At 46.7% G+C, this 20,351-nt stretch overlaps 1 long non-coding RNA gene across 1 annotated transcript in view; it reads left to right on the forward strand.

The window, feature by feature from the left end:
• LOC137314516 (uncharacterized) overlaps positions 1–20,351 on the forward strand; it is a 33,581-nt gene extending 13,230 nt beyond the window's left edge. The window contains exons 2-3 of the long non-coding RNA XR_010961211.1: positions 884–952; positions 19,589–20,351. This is a non-coding gene — a long non-coding RNA (uncharacterized lncRNA). The remainder of the gene's footprint in view (positions 1–883; positions 953–19,588) is intronic.

Genomic DNA, 20,351 nt, shown 5'->3' on the forward strand with positions numbered 1-20,351 from the left:
CGGACAGGGGCCATGGCTTTCACCTCCCCATTTCCAGGTTGTACCGGTGCCGAAGGGCAGATACGGTTGTATTCGGCGGGGGGGCACTCGGGCTGCGGTGTTTTGTGCTGCTGCTGAACCTCCATTGTCTTTACAATCCTCACCCCCCCCCCAATCCTTTAAATCCTCTAACTCCTCCATTGCTGGCACTTCCAGATCCAAAAGAGTGCTGACTCGAGCTTTCGCCTCCTGTACAGGTCTCAAAAGGTCCTGTAGAGGAGACGGCCTCCCCCATTTGTCCACGATTCAAGGTCCTGTCTGATCTGCCCAACTAGCGAGCAGAACGGTACCATAATGAGCTTGTTTAGAAGCCTTCTGCCCTGCCCACCACTTTATTTGATCATCCACTGGACTCGTCTCCTTCCTTCCGTTCCTGATCATTTCACTTTGATATTTTAAAGTAGCCTCTTGGACTCGTTTTACAACAGCAACACTGGTGGGCATAGGCGGGACATCCGGAGGAAGGGGATTCCCCTCGTTACTCATGTCAATCATTATGTATATCCTTATGCTCTATCTTATACTTTAATTTATTTGACTCTAATCTTACACTTTAATCGGCACAAACGGATCACCTTATACTCTAATTTATACACACTCACTAGTCATGGGATCACAATCCTGTGATGGTTGTAGTTCCCGACGCCTACTTAATCCTGGCCGTCACGTGGGACTACGTCCTCTTAATTCAGGCTCAGGCTCGGTGTTTGAGATAAACCACCACCCTTGTCCATGGTGATCACCATGTGACTCTCAAAATCCAATCTTATACTGTATCGGAATAACAGCATAAACTTGTACTATAAGTAAACAAACACTTATATTCTACCTTCTGTACCTGCAGGTCTCGTCAATTCCATCAATCCGTCGTCTCCGTGAGGAATTTTACTGCATGGATAATTTTAATACTGCGGTAAGTGCCAGTGCCAATCCTGTCTCCAATGATGAGCCGAGCCCCTACCATAGGTACCGGCCTTACCCTCGAGGGCTTTATGCAGGGCCACCCCCTGTCTCGAGCAAAGGGCTAACCTGTCTCACGATACTACCACGTCCCCTCCAATACAGGCTCCGTTAGCCTACCTGCAGCGCAGTATGCCACTTCTGACACCAACTGTTAGACTCGAATTTTTGGAGCAAAACCAGATGGAGACGGAACTGCTGACCAAGTTAAAGTTTATTCGAAAGCTTTGCACACAAAGGGAGAGTGGTAAGCTTCCTGAAGCTCGCATCAAACTCTCAAAGGAACATCAGCACTACAAGCATCTTTATACCTTTCAATAAGCAACATCCTCCTGCTGTGAAAGGTGAGGGTACATGTTTACGTAACTACAGTGGGTTTCAAAGGGTGGTATCGTCTGCCACTCACTTGTCAGGGGCTGCCTTGTGTCGTCCCATAACATTAAACATCTCACATTCCTGAGAAGGACCCTTATCAATAAACACAAAAGTCCCAGACATTGAAACTACACGAGGGTCTTCCCAAACCCTTGATCCGCTCATCCCTCTCTCCCTTTTGTGCTGGGGTGACCTTGGAGATCTCCACCGCTCCTCCCTTAATCATCCGAAGTAAGCTGGTTAGGATAAACAATGTCAGCCTCGGCCTTGGGTAAACATTCCTTAATGTGTTCTGGAGATAAGCGAGGTGGTGGCCATAAATCCAACAAACCTGCCTTTGTCAGCTTTTACAGTGTGAGTTACGAACTGCTATCATAATGGTCAAGTATCCCATCATGCTTTGCTGCTACCGAAATGCTGCGTGTGCGATTTAACTACTTATGTATTTGGGGATAGGAGTGGCTAATCATTCTTTAATATATATATATATATATATATATATATATGGTTAGGTGAGGGGAGGCTGGAGGTTTTGGATTTCTGTTCACAAGCCTACTTTTACAGTGGGTAGAGTCCATGATAGGTGAGACTGCACATGGGATGTGGGAGGAGGTTAATCGGTGGGTAGAGTCCATGATAGGGGAGAGTGTACATGGATGGTGGGAGGAATTTAAAGGGATGAGTAGAGTCCCTGATAGAGTATTGCATAGAATGTACAGCACAGAAACAGGCCATTCAGCCCAACAGGTCAATGCCGGTGTTTAAGCTCCTCACAAGCCTCCTCCTGCCCTATTTCATCTAACCTTATCAGCATATCCTTCTATTTCTTTCTCCCTCATGTGTTTATCTAAATTCCCATTAAATCCATCTACGCTATTCACCTCAAAAACTCCTCATGATAGCGAGTTGCATATTCTAACCACTCTCTGAGTAAAGAAGTTTCTCCTGAATTTCCTTTTGGATTTATTAGTGATTATATTTTATTTGTGGCCCCTAGCTCTTGTCTCCCTGCAAGTGGGAACATCTTTTCTAATTCTACCCTAATAAACGCTTTCCTAATCTTAAAAACCTATATCAAGTCTCCCCTCAGTCTTCTCTTTTCTGGAAAAAAATGCTCTAGCTTGCTCAAACTTTCCTGATAACTGTCAGCTCTCAGTTGTGGTATCATCCTCGTCAATCTTTTTTGCAAATTGTCCAGTGCCTCTCTTTATTTTTTATAATATGAAGACCGGAACTGTAGAGTGTACATGGGTTGTGGGAGGAGATTAAATGGGTGGGGAGAGTACATGATAGGGGAGAGTGTACATGGGCTCTGGGAGGAGATTAAATGGGTGGGGAGAGTACATGATAGGGGAGAGTGTACATGGGCTCTGGGAGGAGATTAAATGGGTGGGTAGAGTCCATGATAGGGGAGAGTGTACATGGGCTGTGGGAGGAGATGAAATGGATGGGTAGAGTCTATGATAGTGGAGAGTGTACATGGGGTGTGGGAGGAGATTAAATGGGTGGGTAGAGTCTATGATAGTGGAGAGTGTACATGGGCTGTGGGAGGAGATTAAATGGGTGGGTAGAATTCATGATGGGGGAGAGTGTACATGGGGTGTGGGAGGAGATTAAATGGGTGGTTAAAATCACTGATAGGGGAGAGTGTACATGGAGTGTGGGCGGAGATTAAATGGGTTGTTAAATCCATGAAGGTGGAGAGTGTTCATGGGCTGTGGGAGGAGATTAAATGGGTGGATAGAATTCATGATGGGGGAGAGTGCACATGGGCTGCGTGGGTAGATTTCATGATAGGGGAGAGTGTTCATAGCCTTCCAGAACCCATTTGGCCGCAGAGAATTCCCCTGAGCTTCGTCCAATTCGATTTCATCATGCAACCCACTCCCAGGTATCCGTTATGCTATTTATAACCACCCTCCCCTCCCCCCCAGCCCCCCCACCAAACAGCTCGATTAGATTCCAGCCTCTAACTCACTCCCGGGTATCCATTCTACATATAACCCCGCCCCCCGAGACCCTCGATAAGATTCCAGCCTGTCACTCCCGCCCGAGTATCCGTTATTCTATATATAAACCATCTGAACCCTTCGATTAGATTCCAGCCTGTAATTCACTCCTGGATACCTGCTCTTCCATATATAAACGGCCGAGGCCCTCGATTAGATTCCAGTCTGTAACTCACTCCCTGTTTTCAGTTATTCTATATTTAAACTTTCTGGGGCGCAGTTCCACACCGGGTGAGATCAGTTAACTGAGCGAAGAGGTCTGTTGTCAGGAGCATCTTAATGGAGGAAAGGGAGAGGTTGTATAGATTTAGGGATGGAATTCCAGAGCTTAGGGCCAAGACAACTGAAGGCACCGTCGCCAAAGGTGCAGCAATCAAAACTAGGGATTTGCAAGAGACCAGAATTGGAAGAGCGCAGGGATCTCGGAGGGTCGTTGGGCGAGAGGAGGTTTCAGAATGAGGGAGGGGGCGAGACCAGGAAGGGATTTGAACACGATGTGAGGTTTTTAAAATCGAGGCATTGCCGGAGCGGGAGCCAATGTAGTAACACACGAACAGAAACATACGGTTCACTGCCCGGCAGAGAGGTGGAGAAGACATTGATGTCCACGGAGGAACAGTCAGGGTCACAGTGACAGGCGAGTTCACAGACTCCCCCAGTCAGGTCACAGGTACAAATGGGAACTGCTGGAACAAGACACAGACAGAGAGATCTTACAACAGAGCACGGACGGTCTCAAAGACCACCTCCCTCCCTTGTCTGAATCGACGATCACCGTCTTCTCCATCTCCCAAAATCAATCTACAGACTTATCCTCTCACTGCTTTCTACTCACCGAATTACAGCCTCCAGATACCCAGCGCAACCCACTTAATAAAAAGTAACAATTACGGTTGTTTTTGTTGTACAATTTTCAATGAGGTGCAGGAATAGAGAGACTTTATGATGGCTGGGCGATGCTATGGCTGTTAAATAAGCACACGGGATCCTTGGCTTCATAAATAGAGGCACAGAGTACAAAAGCATGGAAGTTATGCTAAATCTTTATAAATCACTGGTTAAGCCCCAGCTGGAGTAATTCTGTCCAATTCTGGGTATTGTACTTTGTTACGGATGTCAAGGCCTTGGAGAGGGTGCGGAGCAGATTTACCAGAATGGTACCAGGGATCAGGGACGTCGGTTAGCGGAGAGACTGGAGAAGCTGGGGTTGCTCCCAATGGCAGAAGGGTCTGTGATCAGAGGAAACAGATTTAAAATAATCGACAAAAGAGCAAGGTGGGGAGATGAGGAGACGAGGGTGGTGGAAGCAGATTCAATAATAACTTTCAAAAGGGAATTGGATCAATCCTTGCAGGGGGAAATTTGCGAGACTGTGGGGAAAGAGCAGTGGAGTTGGACTCATGTGCTCGCCCTTTCACAGACCCGGCAGAGGCGCGATGGGCTGAGTGGCCTCTTCCTTTGCTGTTTGATTCTCGGTCACTTTCGGGCTCCGACTCACTGCCCATTTGACTGGGAGACGGCAGAGTGACCGCTCCATCCTCCCCTTCCCCCGAGCCCAGCTGTTAATTGTATCCATGTGATTTATATCAATTAGTGTTAATTGTATTCAGCTGGTGCGTATCAATTCGGGACTCTCTTGTATCATTCATACAAGAGATTATCCAGGGGGTGGGTTGTGAATAAAGGTTTGGAAGCAACTGAAGACCAGGCTTTAGTATACTATCCTTCAGCACATGGATTTCCAGTTATAACACCAGCTGGACACCGGGCGCTGTGAAAGTCGATATTCACAGACTACGCAGGAGGCCCCAAGTAACTCCATCCATCTCCCCACTTCAACCCCCTTCAGACCGTCCCCATCCCCATCAGTCCCTCCCCCAGTTACCCTCCTCAGTCTCTCCCATTCACATCTCCCTACCTCTCCCCCTCTGATCTTCACCATCCCATCCTTCCCAGTCTCACCCAGAGGTCCTCCCCTCCCCTCAGCCCCTCCCCTCCCCTTTTCTCCACCTCTTCCCACTCAGTCGCTCTCCATCAACCATCATTCCCTCCCCCCATCAGTCCTTCCACCCGTCTCTGCAATCAGTCACTCTCCTTCCTGTCTCCCCACCTCTCCCCGTCAGGCCCTCCTATCCCCATTCAGTCCCATCTCCCATCTCCCCCTTTAGACCATCCCCTCTCCGTCTCCCCACCTCTCCACCCTCAGACTCTGCCCCTGCCCCATCAGTCCCTGCTCCAGTCTCCCACTTCAGTCCATCCGCTCCCTGGCACCCCACCTCTCTGTCCACAGACCCTCCCCTTCCCCCAGCAGGCCGTTCTCCAGTCTCCCTTCTCTCCACTCAGTCCCTCCCCTCCCGTCTCCCCACTTCGCCGCCCATAGACCCTCCCCCCGTCAGTCCCTTACCCAGTCTCCCCCTTCAGTCCCTCCCCTCCCCGTCTCTCCGCCCTCAGTCCATCTCACTCCCCCATCAGTCCCTTCTCCCATGTCCACCATCAGTCCCTTCTCCAGTCTTCTCCCTCAGTCCCTAACTCCACATCTCCGCCTCTCTCCGCACTCAGTCCCTCCCCCTCCTCATCAGTCCCTTCTCCAGTCTCCCCCCTCAGTCCCTCCCTCCACATCTCCCCATCTCTCCGCACTCAGTCCCTCCCCCTCCCCATCAGTCCTTTCTCCCGTCTCCCCCTCGGTCCCTCCTTCCGCATCTCCCCATCTCTCCGCATTCAGTCCCTTCTCCAGTCTCCCCCTTCAGTCCCTCCCCTCCACGTCTCTCCATCTCGCTGCCCTCAGACCATCTCACTCCGCCATCAGTCCCTTCTCTCGTGTCGACCATCAGTCCCTTCTCCTATCTCTCCCCTTAGTCCCTCCCTCCACATCTTCGCCTCTCTCCACACTCAGTCCCTTCCCCTCTCCATCAGTCCTTTCTCCGGTCTCCCCCTCAGCCCCTCCCTCCGCATCTCCCCATCTCTCCGCATTCAAACTCTCCTCCTCCCCATCAATCCCTTCTCACGTCTCCCCCCTCAGTCCCTCCCTCCACATCTCCCCATCTCTCCGCATTCAGTCCCCCATTCCCCATCAGTCCCTTCTCCAGTCTCCCCCTTCAGTGTCCTCCACCTCTCCACCCTCAGACCATCTCACTCCCCCATCAATCCCTTCTCCCGTGTCCGCCATCAGTCCCTTCTCCTGTCTCCCCCCTCAGTCCCTCCCTCCGCATCTCCCCGTCTCTCCGCATTCAGTCCCTCCCCCTCCCAATCAGCCCCTTCTCCCGTCTCCCGCCATCAGACCCTCCCCCTCTCATTCCCTCCCGCGGTTACCCCACTCAGTCCCTCCCATTCCCGTCTCACCATCACCCCCTCAGACCTTCACCCTCCCGTCTCCCACTTCAGTCACTCCCCTCCCCGTCTCCCCACCTCCCCTCCCTCAGACCCTCCCCAGCCCCCATCATTTCCTTCTCCCGTCTCCCCAACTCTCCGCCATCAGACCCTCACCCTCCCGTTTCCTGTCTTGATGTTCCAAGTCGCACTTTTTGCTGTTACATCGGCTGGAGATTGGGTCCCTCCGTTCCGGGGGTCTCGGTCCCTCCGTCCCGGGGTCTCTGGCCCTCCGTTCCTGGGGTCTCGGTCCCCCCATCCCGGGGTCGCGGCCCCATTAACGCCGCTCGGGCATGGAATCAGATGAGCTTCAGCTCGGACCGCCCTCCGTGTGCGGGCCCTCCCTCTGTCGGTCTCGCCCCCGCCCGCCAAGCCCAGCCCGAGGCCGCCATCATCATCCTCCCGGCGCCGGCCTGTTGCTGTGGGAATGTGGCACAGGGACCGCGCGGCGCATGCGCGGCGTCCCTCGGGTGGGGGCGCTCGGGACGTTTCATGTCGCTTTCGCGTGTCACGTGATGGGAGGAGTCAGCCCAGGAGGAGGCGGGGGTCTGGGTTGGAGGTGAGAGCTGTCAATCAAAGGGCCTGGAGTCAGCATTCACAGCGCACAGGGTTTGGAGATTTTGTTTAAAATGCAAAATCTGCAAGAATGAATTAAAGACAAGAAATGTACAAAAAAGGGAAAAAACCGCAAATGCAATAATCTGCATTTAAAACAGAAATGTCCAAACTCACATAAATCTGTGACAGTCTTGAAATTGGGATCATTATTATTTATACATGTGCACAAACATTTATTGATTGGTGTACCTGGACATCCAAATACCTTTACTCCTCTGCAGTCACTAGTTTCTCACCATTAAGAAATTACTCCTATTTCTCACCTGATGCCTGCAATAAATGCTCTTTGTATAACTCCCCACATCTTTACTGTCCAGCTCTGTTTCCACTGTTCACTGTCCAATAATAACAGACACTGTGAGACTTTAACATTTTTTAGATTTCGAAATATACTTTATTTCAATAAATTAATGGACACACACAGTTCAATGTAAATATCACTTAACCAATTCAAAACAATACAATACAGATCGTGCACACTACGATTCCATTATTACAATTCAAAACAGGGTATATATCTTCCAATACATGCAGTACAATGCAAAGTGAAATGGCCTTACACAGTAACCATTCCCCATAGACCCTTTGCATAGGTCGCACTTTGCTTCAGTGCGTCCCACAGCACGTACTCCTGGACCTTGAAGTGTACCAGTCCGCAACACTGAGTCATGGACAGATCCTTCAGATGGAAGACCAGCAGGTTTCGGGATGACCAAACGGCCCCCTTCACCGAGTTGATGGTCTTCCATCAGCAGTTGATATGTCTCAGTGTGTGTCCCGGGGAACAGTCCGTAGAGCACAGCGTAATGTGTTACTGAACTGTTGGGGGTGAACCCCTCTTCGACTCCATGGTATCGGGATTCTGTGGAGGGGGGTTATCACCTTTTACCCGAGTACACGGATCCATTCGACCGCATTCATGTCAATGTTTGGCAAACACTGTCCGATGTCTTTCACACACCTGTCGAACCTTGGGGTCAGAGACGGAGGGGGTAATTTCACCTTCACTGCTTGGTCGGTAAACTGATGGAGCAGAAATTAAAATCGGGCCATTTCTATAAGGGGCGGGTGATCCGCTCCACCAGTTCAGCCCCCAGCGATGGTGAAATTATCCCTCCACGTATTGTGAATACAGGCAATTTGAGACAATGGACCAGCTTGTGGACTTCGAAGATTGATACTAGGGCGGAGGTCAGGAAAGGTGTGGCCGATTTTAAGTATCTCCGCCTGGTGGAAATGGGGTGGGAGAGACTGGTAAATGGTGTCAGGTCACTTACCGCCCCTTTAACACTGGCGCTGCTGCCTCCACCATCGTGTGTAGGGTCCTGAGAAGAGCAGACGGAGCAACACCCACTTGTTTCCGGTCAGGCCACGTGTAATATGTAAATCAGAGTATTATGACGTACACGGGACACCATTAAATGTTGGTTACAAATGGATGGATGAGCCGCCCTGTCGATGGGCATTGAATGGTCCAGAACACTGAGCCGTTTCTTAATAACTGATAATTTCTGGGGCAAAGAGGAGCAGGAGAGCTTTCCCTTGGCCTGCTGCGGTCGAGCGAAATCTCCCGACCCCTGATCGTCTCCGAAATGTATCAGGAGGTTTCCTTATAGACCTGTGTAACCAGGTCCAGCCTCATGTCCCATTAATCTCCCTGCAGTAAGTAAACATTGCTGCACAGCAGCTCAGAGAGCAAACGATCTCCAGAACTCCCCACTGGAGTTTGAAATTACATTAATATTTTACCAGTTAGGAACGGTCCGCGTGTTGGTCCATTAGTATTCTGTTCTGGTCAAAACAAAGGCCCCAATGAACAGGACTCTGTCTGACCCTGACAGCTCACCCTCAGTCCATCCCACCGGGCTGTGTGTGTGATGGGAAATAAACATCAACCGAAAAGGAGGATTTGATTGTTTTCATTTCAGGATCAAACATTTAATATTGAAATCATATTATTTCCAAACTAATAACAGCAAACCATTTCATGTTAGAATCACATCTTTTATCATTTCACAATATTGCATTTATCGGGTAAAATATAATTCCTGTCTGGGATTTCCAAATTTTATTAAAGCATTGGATTGATATCAGTTACTTTAGTGAACTCATTGATGTCAATGGATGGTAAAATCAGGCGCGGTGAATAACGGGCGCCCAATTTACTACCGCCCGACTTACGCCAGCGCCAAACTTGAAAATCTACTCTAGTTGACTCTTTATTTAATTTTGGATGAAAAGTCTTCAGATGTTTCTATGATTTGATTAATGTAACAATTAGATTGAGTGGGTATTTCACCCCGTTCTTCAGCTCCTCTCTGAATTTAGTCTGGGTCACAGCATAAATACACGTGTTTGTGCAGGAACTGAGAAGTTGAAGCATGAATCCGGCTGACTCAATGTCACTGGCAGGATAGTACTGGACATTTGTTGTCTGCAGAGAGATAACAAAGAAAACGAGTGTGCTCCATAACAATATAAAACTGCCTGATATACTGAAGAGTAAAATGATGGATTTCCTTCGGTTCTCCATCTCTGGATCCTTGTGATTCTCTCCATTGCTGCGGCCCCGGAGTCCCCTGCGGACTCTACTGGCCGCTAAAATGTGCCTGGCGGTGAGAACATTGAACAGCAAAATCAGAATGCATGGGAGACAAGGAGTTAACACAAGATAAAACAATTCAAACGCTGCCCACGCGGGCGAAGTGAAAAACATCGCTTTCAAGACACAACCCCGGGGTATATTGTCCATTTCATATTCCGGGTCAAGTACAAAGTACCAGGGAATGTTTAGTAAACAGCTCAGCGCACTCACCACCCCGATAACAGCAGCCGCAGTTTTCTCGGTGCAATATTTTGTTTTCAGCTTCTGACAACTAATGGCTGCAAATCGATCAAAGGTGAAAACCACTGTGAAACAGACAGAGGCCGTTGTAGCTGCTAATTTCAGGACGTCAATGAGACGGCACACGGGGGTGATGGTCAAGAATGAAACTGGGAAATAAATATCAACAATGCGCCACAACATGACATCAGTAATAACGACCAGGAGATCGGCCACTGCCATTCCCACCAGGTAGCGAGTGATACATTTGGAGAGACCGCACTTTCCTCGGGATAGGATCACAATCGCCACCAAGTTAACTGTAAGAGAGAGAAAAGGAGTCAGAGACATCAGACCTGGAGCGAAAGCAGCAGTTTGACAGAATCTCGGGTGAAATTTCAGCTTTATTGCTGCATCAAACGGTGGAAACTGATTCACGAATCTGGGCAGAGAAATGATTTTAAATAAAATTATCAGTAATGAATTGGGAAATTGATATAAATAGTGAATAAAGTGAGCACCGGATCCACTGGAAGTGCCGAATGAGGGCGCAGTGTTGGTGGGGAAGGAGAAGGCGTTTTACGGACCAGTAATCCAACGGTTTAAATCCAGACTTAGGCTCCAGATGGACGAGAAAGTGGGCGAGAGCCGGAAAGATTAGGGGACAGGGGGAGGTGGAGCTGGTTTGTTGCTCTGGGTTAACTGGGCCGACAGGGGCCCGCACAAAAAGGGAAAGATTGGGATCGGCGGCAGCGTGTTTGAAACTTCGGATCGGATTGGAAGAGGCAGCTGGAGGCCGAGACAGTGAGTGAGATTGGGAGGGAGACAAGAAAAATGACATGTAGGAGCTGGAGGAGAGTCAGGAGCAGATGGTTTGGGAAGTGTGTAACTGAAGCAACGAATGAGGAGACAGAGGATGCAATGCAGTGAGTGTAAATGCTGGGATTCACTGGGAGAGACGGCAGCAGATTGTCAGAGGAAGTCTAATCTATAGGTCCTAGCAACACAATGCAACTAATAAATTCAACTTTAATGTCTGTGGTTATTGATGTCACGGAACAAATCGTTGGTTCAATAAGTTTACTTTGCACATTCAATGAAAACTAAATCAAAATGCATGAATTGAATTTGCCTAATTCTTAATTGAATTAATCTGACACACAGCTTCTAGAATAGAGTATCCTAATAATTCAATGCGATCAAGAAATCACTGATTGTATTCTTCAAATACAGTTGAATTATTTTATGTATTCAATCAGTAAACAAGTAAAATGAACATTCACATAAACAGACCGAGGACCTGATAGCGATGAACACACTCGGCGAGGCTACAATAAAACTCTCACAAGCTGACAATATCCTAATAACACTCTCAAGTCAAATTTCCGCATCAGAATTGTACTGGAAGTTTCAGCAATTTATTTCGATGAATTATTCTCACCTCCACCGCTCTCTCTCTCTCTCCCCCTGCCTCTCTCTCTCTCTCTCTTCCTCTCATTACTTCTCCCCCTCCCTCGTTTCCCTTCTCAGTATCGTTCTATTTCGCTCCTCTCTATCTCTCTGCAATGTGTCTACTTTCTTTCTCAATGCCCCTTTTCCCATTGGAGTAAATACTAACATCCTGCGCCTGCTTTCTCTTTACCAGCCCCGTGTTCCAACGATTCTATTCTTAGTGTCAGTTTGTTGAATGGTGACGCCTCCATGAATGTTTCTACAGATCGTCTAAGTCTCCACCTGTTCACCTACACTCTTCACTTCATCCATAATGCATGGAATAAACAGAATCGAATGCCACTTCCAGAAACAACTCTCCGTGATTGAAATTCCTAAAAAGTACAGCGTTAGATGGCGACATTGTTCAATCAACAAAACACCAACATCACCGCTGCTACTTATAAACTACAGATAAATAGAAGGGCTCATGATTACAACAGATAAAGTGCAAACTGATTACAACATAACCTCAAAATATTGCATTTTACAGTGAATTCATCCACAGTTAATCAGAGAATGAGATGTGAAAGAATCAGCATCAAACTCAGTTCAATAACCAGACATCTGAAGCGGCGTCAGATACACACACAATGAAATAATCTTTCATTACAGTGATAACCAATAAATACATTGAAATCCCAGTTAAACTGAACCATGTTATCTGGGAGGGAGGACATTGAGCTGCCACCTTGTAACACCGAGACCGTGAGCTGTCTCATGACCAATCACTGAAAACACATTGATGAAAAAATATTCCAGGCGAGGTGAGTTCCACAACATGAAACGGTTAACAGCTCCCGGTGGTCTGATACCAGCTATTAGCCCAATTGGGTTCCAATACATTCAGTGCAGAGAATATTTCAGTAACAATGACAAGGTTAGATGTACAAGATCATACCGCATACAATGCAGCTGCTGCAAGACAAAAAGAGCAGACTGATAGAACGGAACAGTCCACTGCGTAATACATGATGGGCGAAAAATAGTGCCAAGTACAGCAGCGGAGTTAATATCGATTTACACCATGAACAGCTGAGATAATGGCTTACCTGGAACCCCAACGGCTGCAAATATTGGATAATAAATACATTCTATCTGATACGTTATTGAATATCCCATTTCTGTGAGAAGCAATGACTTCTGTTGTCCTGGAAACCGCAGCTCCGGCAGGCAGTCTGTGTGGATTCATTACAGCGATCCCTGATTTATACAGGGGGTAAATCTCCACTGACACGGTTATACCCCTGATCATTGCTATTAGTTACAGTCATCTGAACAAACACATTTCTTCAGCAGCTTTGACTCCGATGTAAATGATGACGTGGATATATCACAAACTTCTCAAAGTTCAGAACCTTGTCTTAATGAGACCTCTCTCAGGAATAAAGTAAAAATCTGTGCTCAGAAAGGACTGGTCCAACAATGAGCGGCTTCATTTACAGTTTTCATCTAATTGTATTGACCATGTTCACTCCTGCTGATTCATTTATACATTTTACACATTTCTCCATATTATACATTGAATCCCGGGACAAAAACAGACCCGTTTCACTCTGTTCCTGCAGTTTCCCAGTTATGATATGAATTTGGAGTCTCTGACACGAAGGCAGCCTCTAAAAGGGACCCCATCCTTTCAGGCAATGCTTAACAACACTGTGTGTGAAAACTATTCTCCTCACATCCCCGTCTTTATTTTATTTTAAACCTATGACTTCTGGTTTTCAATCCAGTTGCCAGAGTAAACAATTTCCCATATTTTCTCTATAAAAACACATCATTATTGTGAACACCTCTCCTTAACCTTCTCTGATCTAAGGCGAACAATCCCAGCTTCTCCAATCCCTCCACATAACTGAAGTCCCTCATCGCTGGTTTCACCCTGGTAAGTCTGCACTGAACCCTCTCCAAGGCCTTGACATCCTTCTGAAAGTGTGATACCCAGTGTTGTACACAATAGTCCAGCTGAGGCCTAACCAGTCTTTTGTAAAGGTTTAACATGACTTCCCTATTTGTGCATTCAATGCCCCTATTTACAAACCCCTGTATCCCATCCGCTTGCTTAACCGCCTTATCAACTTGCCCTGCCACCTTCAAAGTTTTGTGAATATGCGCCCCCATGTCCCTCTGCTCATCCACCACCCTCAAAATAGTACATTGACTTACATCGAAACTCCAGCACTGAAACAGGCAATTCGGCCCAACTGGTTTATGCCAGTTATGTTGCTGCACACGAGCCCCCTCCCTCTCACTTCATCTAACCCTATCAGGATACCCTATTCCTTTCTCCATCTTGTGCTTATCGAGCTTCCCCTTAAATGCCTCTGTGTTATTTGCCGCAACTACTCCTTATGGCAGCGTATTCCACATTCTTACCACTCTTTGGTAAAGATCTTTCTCCTGAATTCCCTATTGGATTTATTAGTGACTATCTTATATTTATGACCTCTAATCTTGGACTCTCGCAAGTGGAAACATTTTCTCTACGTCTACCCTATCAAACCCCATCATTGTCTTAAAGGCCTCCATCAGGTCACCCCTCACCTTTCTCTTTTCTACAGAAAAGAGATCCAGCCTGTTCACCCTTTCCTGATAAGAATACCCTCTCAGTTCTGGAATCAACATTGCGAATCCTTTTTGCACTCTCTCCAATGCCTTTATATATGTTTTTAATATGGAGACCTGAACTGTGCGCAATACCACAAGTGTGGCCTAACCTAGGCTCCACACAAGTTTTACATAACTTCATTAGTTGTAAATTCTATCCCTCTAGATTTGAAGCCCAGTGCGTGATTTGCCTTTTTTAACCTGTGTCGCTACTTTTCGTGATTTGCGTATTTGTGCCCCAAGATTTTATTCTTCTAGTACATTCTGTGCAAAACAATGTGAAATGACCTGACACGGCAGCCTTTCCCCATAGACCCTTTGCATAGGCCGCACCTCGCTTCATTACATCCCTCAGCACGTACTCCTTGATCTTGGAGTATGTCAGTTGGCAACACTCGATCATGGACAGCTCCATCAGCTGGAAGACCATAAGGTTTCGGGCGGACCAAAGGGCCTCCTTCACCGAGTTGATGGTCTTCCAGCAGCAGTTGATATATCTGTCTTGGTGTGGGTCCTGGGGAACTGCCGGTAGAGCACAGCATCCTGTGTTACTGAGGCGTTGGGGATGAACCGGGACAGATACAAATGCATCTGTTTCCACACCTTCTGCACCAAAGAGCAGCCCACCAGGAGATGGACGACGATCTCCTGCCCGCCGCAGCCTCGAGGGAAGCTCACGGTGGTGCTGAGGACAGTGAACTTACTGCTGATCGGAGCAAACGTCGGTGACGTCGTCCATTTATTGGGAGGCCTTAACCTGAGAGCATCCGCTGCCTAGGGTAGTGACCCCCTGATGTCTGCATCCTACCTGATCAACGCAGCAAACTGCTCGATGCAACATACGATCAAGGCCGCGGAGAGAGGACAGACCTGCCTGACTCCATATCTGATGGAGGGCTCTCCGACACTTACGCGTTGGTTCGGACTGTGCTCTGGATGTCTGCGTAGTGCAGCCAGATCCAATCGCGGATTCCATCCCCAAAACACATTTTGGAGAGCACGCCCACGTGTGGGATATACTGTCAAATGCCTTCTCCTGGTCCAGGGTGATCCCTGAGCAGCACGAGGCTATCAGAGATCTTCCAGCCGGGTACAGTACAAGTCTGATCCGGGCCAGTTATCGTGGTGCATATAGGTACCAACGATATAGGTAAAAAACGGGATGAGGTCCTACAAGCTGAATTTACCGAGTTAGGAGTTAAACTAAAAAGTAGGACCTCAAAGGTAGTAATCTCAGGATTGCTACCAGTGCCACGGGCTAGTCAGAGTAGGAATGACAGGATAGATAGGATGAATACGTGGCTTGAGAGATGGTGCAAGATGGAGGGATTCAAATTCCTGGGACATTGGAACCGGTTGTGGGGGAGGTGGGACCAGTACAAATTGGACGGTCTGCATCTGGGCAGGACTGGAACCAATGTCCTAGTGGGAGTGTTTGCTAGTGCTGTTAGGGAGGGTTTAATCTAAAGTGGCAGGGGGATGGGAATCGATGCAGGAAGTCAGTGGGAAGTAAAGTGGTGACAGAAACAAAAGGCAGTAAGGGAGAGTGTACAAAACATGACCGGACAAATGGTCTGAGAAAGCACGGCAAAGACCAAGGGAAGTCCAGACTAAACTGCATTTATTTAAATGCAAGAAGTCTGATGGGCAAGGGAGATGAACTCAGGGCATGGATGGGTACATGGGACTGGGATGTTATAGCTATTACTGAAACATGGCTAAGGGAGGGGCAGGACTGGCAGCTAAATATTCCAGGGTACAGATGCTGTAGGAAAGATAGAGCAGGAGGTAAGAGAGGAGGGGGAGTTGCGTTCTTGATTAGGGAGAACATCACGGCAGTAGTGAGAGAGGATATATCCGAGGGTTCGCCCACGGAGTCGAAATAAGAAGGGAGAGATCACTTTGATAGGATTGTACTACAGACCCCCAAATAGTCAACGGGAAATTGAGGAGCAAATATGTAAGGAGATTACAGACAGCTGCAAGAAAAATAGGGTGGTAATAGTAGGGGACTTTAACTTTCCCAACATTGACTGGGACAGCCATAGCATTAGGGTTTTGGATGGAGACAAATTTGTTGAGTGTATTCAGGAGGAATTTCTCATTCAGTATGTGGATGGCCCGACTAGAGAGGGGGCAAAACTTGACCTCCTCTTGGGAAATAAGGAAGGGCAGGTGACAGAAGTGTTAGTGAGGGATCACGTTGGGACCAGTGATCATAATTCCATTAGTTTTAAGATAGCTATGGAGAACATAAGAACACAAGAAATTGGAGCAGGAGTAGGCCAATCGGCCCCTCGAGCCTGCTCCGCCATTCAATAAGATCATGGCTGATCTGATCCCAACCACAAATCTAAAGAACACAAGAAGTCGGAGCAGGACCCGGCCACACAGCCCCTGGGCCCTCTCCGCCACCCACAGGGCATTGACCGATCCGAACTCAGCTTCATGTCCAATTTCCTGCCCGCTCCCCATAACCCCTAATTCCCTTTACTTCTAGGAAACTGTCTATTTCTGTTTTAAATTTATCTAATGATGTAGCTTCCACAGCTTCCTGGGGCAGCAAATTCCACAGACCTACCACCCTCTGAGTGAAGAAGTTTCTCCTCATCTCAGTTTTGAAAGAGCAGCCCCTTATTCTAAGATTATGCCCCCTAGTTCTAGTTTCACCCATCTTTGGGAACATCCTTACTGCATCCACCCGATCAAGACCCTTCACAATCTTATATGTTTCAATAAGATCGCCTCTCATTCTTCTGAACTCCAATGAGTAGAGTCCCAATCTACTCAACCTCTCCTCATATGTCCGCCCCCTCATCCCCGGGATTAACCGAGTGAACCTTCTTTGTACTGCCTCGAGAGCAAGTATGTCTTTTCTTAAGTATGGAGACCAAAACTGTATGCAGTATTCCAGGTGCGGTCTCACCAATACCTTATATAACTGCAGCAATACCTCCTTGTTTTTATATTCTATCCCCCTAGCAATAAAAGCCAACATTCCGTTGGCTTTCTTGATCACCTGCTGCACCTGCATACCAACTTTTTTATTTTCTTGCACGAGGACCCCCAGATCCCTTTGTACTGCAATACTTTCCAGTCTCTCACCATTAAGAAAATAACTTGCTCTCTGATTTTTCCTGCCAAAGTGCATAACCTCACATTTTCCAATATTATATTGCATCTGCCAAATCTCCGCCCACTCACCCAGCCTGTCTATATCCCCTTGCAGGTTTTTTATGTCCTCCTCACTCTCTACTTTCCCTCCCATCTTTGTATCATCTGCAAATTTTGATATGTTGCACTCGGTCCCCTCCTCCAAATCGTTAATATAGATTGTAAAGAGTTGGGGACCCAGCACCGACCCCTGCGGAACACCACTGGTTACTGGTTGCCAGTCCGAAAATGAACCATTTATCCCAACTCTCTGCTTCCTGTTCAATAACCAATCCTCCACCCATGCCAGAATATTATCCCCAATCCCGTGATTTTTTATCTTGAGTAATAATCTTTTATGTGGCACCTTGTCGAATGCCTTCTGGAAGTCTAAATACACTATGTCCATTGGTTCCCCTTTATCCACCCTATACGTTATATCCTCGAAGAACTCAAGCAAATTTGTCAGACATGACTTCCACTTCATAAAGCCATGCTGACTTTGTCCTATTAAATTATGCTTATCTAAATGTTCCGTTACTGTCTCCTTAATAATAGACTCCAAAATTTTACCCACCACAGATGTTAAGCTAACTGGCCTATAATTTCCAGCCTTCTGCCTACTACCCTTTTTAAATAACGGTGTTACATTAGCAGTTTTCCAATCTGCCGGGACCTCTCCTGAGTCCAGGGAATTTTGGAAAACTATCACCAAAGCATCCACAATCCCTACTGCCACTTCCCTCAAGACCCTAGGATGGAAGCCATCAGGTCCAGGGGATTTATCCGCCTTGAGTCCCATTATTTTACTGAGTACCATCTCCTGAGTGATTTTAATCGTATTTAGCTCCTCCCCCCCGAGAGTCCCCTGTTTGTCCAGTGTTGGGATATTCTTAGTGTCCTCTACTGTAAAGACTGAAACAAAATATTTGTTCAGCATTTTTGCCATCTCCATGTTTCCCACCATTAATTTCCCGGTCTCATCCTCTAAGGGACCTATGTTTGCCTTAGCCACCCTTTTTCTTTTTATATAACTATAGAAACTCTTTCTATCTGTTTTTATATTTTTTGCTAATTTCTTTTCATAATCTAACTTCCCTTTCTTAATCAATCCTTTAGTTACTTTTTGCTGTCTTTTGAAGAATTCCCAATCTTCTATCCTCCCACTAAGTTTGGCTACCTTATATGTCCTTGTTTTTAGTCGGATACTATCCTTGATTTCTTTACTTAGCCACGGATGGCTGTCATTTCTTTTACACCCTTTTTTCCTCAGTGGAATATATTTATTTTGAAAGTTGTAAAATAACTCCCTAAATGAACACCACTGCTCATGTACCGTCTTACCCTTTAATCTATTTTCCCAGTCCACTTTAATCAATTCCGCTCTCATACCATCATAGTCTCCTTTATTCAAGCTCAGTACGCTTGTTTGAGAATCAACCTTCTCACCCTCTAATTGGATATGGAATTCAACCATGTTGTGGTCGCTCGTTCCAAGGGGATCCTTAACTAGGACATTATTAATTAATCCTGACTCATTACACAGGACCAGGTCCAAGGTTGCCTGCCCCCTTGTAGGATCAGTTACATACTGCTCAAGAAATCCATCCCTGATGCATTCAATGAACTCGTCCTCAAGGCTGCTCTGCCCAATTTGATTTGTCCAGTTAATATGATAATTAAAATCCCCCATAATTATGGCTGTTCCCTTATTACATGCCCCGACTATCTCCTGATTAATACTTCTTCCAGCAGAGTTGCAACTATTAGGAGGCCTATATACTACGCCCACTAATGTTTTTTTTCCCTTATTATTCCTTATCTCCACCCAAACTGTTTCATTATCTTGATGCTTTGTCCCAATATCATTTCTCTGTGTTACAGTGATTCCTTCCTTTATTAACATAGCCACCCCACCTCCCCTTCCTTCCTGCCTGTCCTTCCTGATTGTTAAATACCCTGGCATATTTAATTCCCAGTCGTTGTCACCCTGCAGCCATGTTTCTGTAATGGCCACAAGATCATACCCATGATTCTGTAATAAATGACAATGTACTCTTACCCCTTCTGCTGTGTTACTAAACTGGACAGTGTCCCGCAGCACTCTCCTGTTCTGTTACTCTTACAAGTACTGTTTTTGTTTCAGATTAAAGAAAAATATGAATAACAGAGAAATGAACCAAATGCTCGATCAGACCTGCATTCAGATTGAGTCCAATTTTACTCTGATTTATTGATAGAAGCTAGAATTACAAACTCTACACAAAACGGCTCATTTGACTTTTCCTCCGAATGTCTGGTCTTTCCTTCTCCACAAGCATTACGCCCAAATAATCAAATGTTAATCCAATTTTTTGCAGAAGTTCACATTTTGGTCCTTGATTTCCTCACTGCTCCGCTGTCTTTGTGTTAAACACCAGCTAGTGCCAGTCTCACTCCATTTGTATCTTTAACTATAGTTCAACAGTGATTTAGCAGTAACAGCAAATGAACTCTCTCCATATCTCACACCACAGAGAGCTTCATCTTGCCCCTCAGTAAGATGGATGCCTTATTGGTGGCCATCAGGTTTCAGGATCAAGGCGCCCAATTTGTTTAAGCTTCATGGCGGCCAATTTGTTGAATATGATCATCTTGTCCCCCAGTAATTTGGCCAACTTGCCCCTCAGTTAAATGGCCGACTTGCCCCTCAGTATGATGTCCAGCTTGCCCCTCAGTAAGATGACTGCCTTACTGGTGTCCATTTTGTTTCAGGTTCATGACATTGAAGTTGTTGTTCATAGATTTAAGGTTTCATGGTAAATATGGCACAAGAGGAGGCCTTTCGCCCCACTGTGCCTGTGCCAGCTCTTTGAAAGGGCTGTCGAATTAGTCCCATTTCCCCCTTTGCTCTTTCCCCACATCCTTTA

The sequence above is a fragment of the Heptranchias perlo genome, unplaced genomic scaffold, assembly GCF_035084215.1.
Source record: "Heptranchias perlo isolate sHepPer1 unplaced genomic scaffold, sHepPer1.hap1 HAP1_SCAFFOLD_52, whole genome shotgun sequence".
Taxonomy (NCBI): Eukaryota; Metazoa; Chordata; class Chondrichthyes; order Hexanchiformes; family Hexanchidae; genus Heptranchias; species Heptranchias perlo.